Genomic DNA, 6000 nt, shown 5'->3' with positions numbered 1-6000 from the left:
TGGCCTCAGTAGTCTGTTTTAGACCTGCTGGTAAAGTAGTGCTTGTGAACAGAGAGAGATAAGCTACCAGCATTTTGGAGAGTTGGCTACAAATCATCCGATCTTTATTGGTCTGTGAAGAAAAACATACTGGAAACTCCTCTGAAAACTTTCGAAGATGTTCCAAGACGAAGGGCCAACAAACACTGTAACTCTCCACTTGTCAACAACATAAACTTGAGTTATTAATTGTTTTCCTCAGTGTCTCATCATTTTTCTTTGGAGGTATTCGTGTGCTGGCAACACACCAGATGGATGGACCCTCCCACCACCCCCTGTTTGCCTGTTCCTTTCAAGGTCAAGTCCCATCTCCACGGCTACGCAAGACAAAAGAAAGAGAGAGAGAGAGAGGGGGGGGGGGGGGCCCTGGCACAGCTGGTCTCTATCCACAGTGACTGGACAGAGGGTGTGGGGGAGTGAGAGACTGGGAACTGCTAGTACGCAAGAAGGACAGAGGAGGTACTATACTCACAGTATTTACAGCCAGGACTGCTCGGAAGTCTGTAGACCTGTCCAAAGTGACCCCCCAAAAACTGCTTTGCATCTGTAAAAGTGGATAAGGACAGTGTTTGCAAGACTGTGTGTATGAACTTGAGAAACAAATGAGAGAAAGAGGGGGGCGGTGAAGACGTGGAGAAGCCTGGACAACATCAACTTTTGGACCCTTCTTGACTTGCAGAGGTATGAGAGCAATCTGTTTTACTAGTTTTGCACGTGGGGGATAGATTTTGTGAAGATTGCAAGGATTTAGAGGCTGCAACAAGTTGAGCAGCACGTTCTGCCATGTGTACGTGTAACCTGATAGAGCAGAGCAATATATAGCCAGCAGTTGAGGTCAGGTTGGTGGGTCAAAAACACCCACATTCCACTGTCCACAGAGAATTATGATGCTTTATTTATCTATAATTTACTACTACTAGACCTGGTAGGCAACTATCTCAAGAGTCTCCAAGGGCAGCTCTTTTGTCCTTTAAGTGTATTTATGTGAGTCCTATAGTATTTCAGGCAGAATGACGGCAGTGACCAATTATTTTATAGGTTTTATTTTTCAGTAACAAATATGATGTAGGCCTTTGCTTTTTTGCTTGGAGATACAAACACTGTTGCAGCTCTTTGAGGCTTTCTTTTTGGTGTGAAACAGCCCAACGTGGCTTTGTTGATGTTGTAGATTGCAGAGCACTGAAGACTTGTTGCTGTTGTAGGCTATTTTAGACCAATGTGTAGCTCAGGAGCTCCCTCTGGAGTCCTTTCCAAGAAGCTCCCCAAATAGCCTACTTTTCAATAGGCTATTTGAAAAATGATTACCCTATAGTTTGGGTGAAACAACTCAAATAGTTTCATTTACAGAATGTTTTTTTCTCTCTATGCAACACATTTAAATACAGAGGACCTGCAAGTGACGTCATATTATACAGCATTACAACAGTGCAAAATGAGTGCCAAGTGTGCATTGTTATTCATTTTGACACTCATTGAGAGCTCTGTTAAGACTGAAAAAGATTTAAGTGCATACTGCATACCCTCTTTTAAGTCTTAAATAGGCCTATCTCTTCATGTCAAATTATGTCATATTTGAGCTATTTTTAGAAAAAGGAGCTGTGAAGCCAAATGAATAAACAAAGAAAGAAATCATATATTGGCGTGTGTAAATAAATAAAAAATCAATCGATTAATTAATTAATTAATTAATTATTCAATAAATAAACGTCGACACGCGGTTACCTAGCAACCAGCTGAAATTCAGGTCGTCGCTGATGTTCTGCCAGAAGGTACTTTTTTTCTTCTTTTTTTTTACACAACTTTTACAACAAGGTAGAAGGAAAAGTTAGATTATTGTTACACTTTCATAAATCAAAGTACATTTTGCCAAGCTTGTTTGTTTCTTGGACACGAAACAAGCAGCGGTAGAGACGTGCAAATTAGGCTAAAGTGAGCTAGCTAATTAGCCATAATGCTAATGTGCTAACTTACAAGCTAACGTCAAAACCACACTGGTCAAAACTGCACCTCTCACAGAAAACATCATATAATGTATATGACTATTTTCACTGGCTTACTATTTTGTTTAAGTGGATTATTTCCTTTTTTCAAAGCAAAATGAGCCAGTGCTTTTTACAGAAACATGGATCCTTTTGTTGCGATATAACGAGCAAGTGAAGTTTAATATAATAGATCCATGAGTGAAGCGCTAAGCATTCTGGGAAAGAGGGTACTTTGCAGAATTGAAATATAAAAACTGAATATAATGTTCTATCTCATACTCTAGCAAAAAAAAATGTGGATTGACTCTTTTGAGCATTTCTGTCATCTCTCATACCATACTGTGGACTGCACCCACTCATGATGACAGGGCCCTTCAAATGCCTGGCCTGAAATAAATCTGCCTTGGTTATAATTACACTGAGCCGCCCGGGCTGTGTTTCCTCAGGGTCGCTGTAGGTGAAAGAAAATTGCAGAGAATTAGCCTTTGTGTAGTCATGTGATTTCACACAATAGAGACAAGCTCCCTATTTGCAAGCAAAGTGACAGGGTTAGGTATATGGCATTATCAGAGGTATCATTTCAAACGTTTGACAGCCCAACTATAGCAAGGCCCAGATCTGTATGTGTAAACTATTGACATTAAAGAACTTTTGTTTTCTATGCATTGCAAACTTATTCAACAGAGCTATTGCACTGAAAGGGGGAATCTTAAAGAATCTTTCCCTATTTGCCCCAGGCAGCAATTGCAGTATAACCCTATAATTAACAGGCGAGTGGGATTGGGTGGAGGCTGAATCAAACCACAGCTTTAGTTTGAACGCACGTGGCTTTCAGTTTCTTCCACTGATGTGTTTTTGAACCTCTGTTTTACAGGTGCATTCAGAACGCAGTTTCACCCATCACCAAAGCCTCTTCCTCTACCTGAATATCAACATGGACCCGTTGCAGGAGATGCGTGACATCTTTCATAGGGGACTGGCTAAGCTGCAGACCCTCTCGCAAGCCGACGACCTGGAGATCGCAGGCTTCACGGTGCTCCTGTTTTTTTTAGGTGAGAAATACCTCCAATTCAGGCATACAAAATACAAAACTATGCGGGAAAATTTAGAGTTTGTTATGTAGCTAAAACTCACGTTAATTTGATGAATTATAACATTGAAAATAGTTTGCAAATATTAAGAAAATCTACATAATAAACAATTGTCTTATGGATAGTTTTACCTATATTTGGTCATTCATTTTTATTTAATCATCATTGCATGTTAGACGTTAACATCAAGACAAACACAAACTTACTTCCTGGTAGTATCATCTATCAGGAACTCACTGTCCACCACAGAATCTGAAAAGGAAAGGGAAGTGACTCGACTTCATGTTATGACTTCCGGAATGACCGTAAAACAAGTCAGGGGAGATTAGTTGAAATCAATTTGTATAGGCGATACGTCCCATTTCTAGCTGGGAACACAAATGTTACATTTTGACCAGGAATGACCCTTGTGTGTTTTTCATGTGTCCAGCTGCATGGCTCATCCTGATGGCGATAGCCTGCTCCACCTGTTGTGCTGGAGCGGCGGCTCAGGGGAAGAAGCAAGCCAAAAGAGTAGAGCCCGCCTGATTGCAAGAGACTGACTCCCCATCATTACAATCTCAAAGAGCCCATGTTTTGTTCTACCCCACTGCAGATCACCATTTTATTTCTGATTTAACTGTTGAAGGCTGTTCAAGAATGTTTTTGATCCAACAGTGGCAGTGTTTACGTCTGCAATGAGCCATAGCTGTGGCATCTATTTAAATATCCAGGGAACAAAAGGGACTTTTGTGGTAGTTTCTGAAGTGACATTGCTCAGTAAGAAAGGTCATTCGTGCTCACATTAAAACATTGCATTCATTTGAATCCAACCAGCACCGATGTACAATACATTCCTTGTTCTAGTTGAACTGTTTTTAATGTTCTCGACTGATGTATTTCTGCATTTGCTTGTTTAAAGAGCAGCAGCGCCCCCTGTTGTCCTGATTTGGACTGTTGTTTGTGCCAACGTTTTGGTTTTTGCTTATTTATAACTTTTTAAATGCAAATATTTATATTTTCTGTAACAGAAATGATTTTGATGCCGGTACAACATGTGATTGTTGGAATTAGATTTGTAATTAATTAAACTGTTCTTAAAACCAAAAGTAAATGTAGTCCTTTTTTTTTTTTTAGATTAGCTTTGAAGCATTGGCAAGGTCAGTATGCAAACCAAAAGATTATTGGATATCTCTTTCCCTCCTACAGCCAGTGTCTTTGTGTAAACATTAACCAGGAACCATTTCGTTTTGTACACACTGGAGTTCAGAGCAGAACAGAAAGCAGAGTTGGGAATGTGTTCATTATATGTTTAAAATGGACCAGAGTGAGAGAATACATTAACGTACGGTTGGTGTAGCAGGGTCAGAACAGTAGCTGAAGCCGGTCTCCCAGTGCCGTGTGTTCTCACACAACTACAGTGTTGGATATTGTTCAGAGTCAGTGAGCCGTGAGCGGATCATTTACCAGGATATGGCTGCGGACAGGTGAGTTTTACAACAACCACGGATCTGTGAGTCTGTGACAATAGTTTTTAACATCAGCAAGTTATAAGGGATTCTAATGATCTTACATTCGCAGACTGTTTGCTTAATTTTAATCTACTACTTACCAATACTTTGTATAATGAAAAGGATTAGGTTTCATGTTGCATGTTGGTCCATATCCAAAAAAATAGTAACATTGCCATGAGAGTCTGTTATTGCATGGCCTTGGGTCTAGCGCTCAAAGTCATAACAACAAGTGAGACATGAAGGATTATGCAGTGGGGTAAAAAGAAAAAAGTTTCAGGCTCCTTTGGCTACATCTAATTTAAATCTTTACTACATTACAGCATTAAAACAAGCTAATATATGTAACCAGATGTTAACATACAGCATATAAAAGTCATAATTTTAATAATAGTAAATAAATGAATAATTAGGCGGTTTTATATTACTTTTTACAAAACCAAAAGTTTACATACATTTCATTAATATTTGGTAGAATTGCCTTTAACTGTACAACTCCGGTCAAACGTTTTGGATTTCCTTCCACAAGCTTTTGCAGTATATGACCCAAATATCGGACAATCTGAAGTATCTTTTGGTTTCTTTTATTTAACATGACATTCAGCGGACAGATCGACAAGACCTTTAAAAGGTAGAAGGAGTGGCTCATCGCCTGCGCTCACTTTGCACAGCTAAGGATGAAAAGCTGCAACACAAGCTTCTCACAATAGTTGGCGGGAGTGTTGGTCCATTCCTCCAAACAGAACTGGTGTAAATGAGCCACATTTGTAGCCACCTTGCGAGCACTTGCCTTTTCAGCTCTGCCCATACATTTTTGACTGGACTGAGGTCAAAACTTAGTGATGACCACTTCAAAACATTGACTTTGTTATCCTTAAGCCACTTTGTAACCACTATTGGCCATATGCTTTGGGAATTGTCCATTTGGAAAAAACATCTGTGGTCAAGCTTTGACTTCCTGGCTGATGTCTTGAGATGTTGCTCCAATATTTCGTGTTCTTTCTTCAGTCATCATGTCATCTATTTAGTGAAGTGCACCAGTCCCTCCCGCAGCAAAACAACCCCACAGCATGATGCTGCCCCCCGTATTTCACAGTTGGGCTGGTGTTTTCAGGCTTTTTCTTCCAAACGTGACGATGGTCATTATGACCAAAAATGTATTCATTTTTTCCTGTCAGACCACAGGATATGTCTCCAAAAATTAAAGTTTCTTTTTGGCAGAGTTCCCTCTCAGCCCATGTCGGTACAGGACTTGTGCTTCCAAGGTCATGACATCGTCATCTGGGCTTTCCCAAATTGTTTATAAGTAATCTTAGTGTATGTAAACCTCTGACTTTGTGTAAGGAAAACAGAAAAAAAAATGTATCTCTCATTCTTGTGGCATTTAGTAAATAGAAA

General features: G+C 39.8%; 1 long non-coding RNA gene across 1 annotated transcript; it reads left to right on the top strand.

Moving 5' to 3' along the window:
* The first annotated feature begins 447 nt into the window (after window positions 1-447).
* LOC306979213 lies at window positions 448-4137 on the top strand. The gene is made up of 3 exons (XR_013793942.1): window positions 448-720; window positions 2906-3073; window positions 3543-4137. It is a non-coding gene; the product is annotated as an uncharacterized lncRNA (long non-coding RNA).
* Window positions 4138-6000: the final 1863 nt, after the last annotated feature.

This window comes from Gobius niger (genome assembly GCF_951799975.1).
Source record: "Gobius niger genome assembly, chromosome: 19".
Classification (NCBI taxonomy): domain Eukaryota; kingdom Metazoa; phylum Chordata; class Actinopteri; order Gobiiformes; family Gobiidae; genus Gobius; species Gobius niger.
Note: the sequence above shows the minus strand (reverse complement) of the source record. Positions and strands in the feature narration are given on the sequence as shown.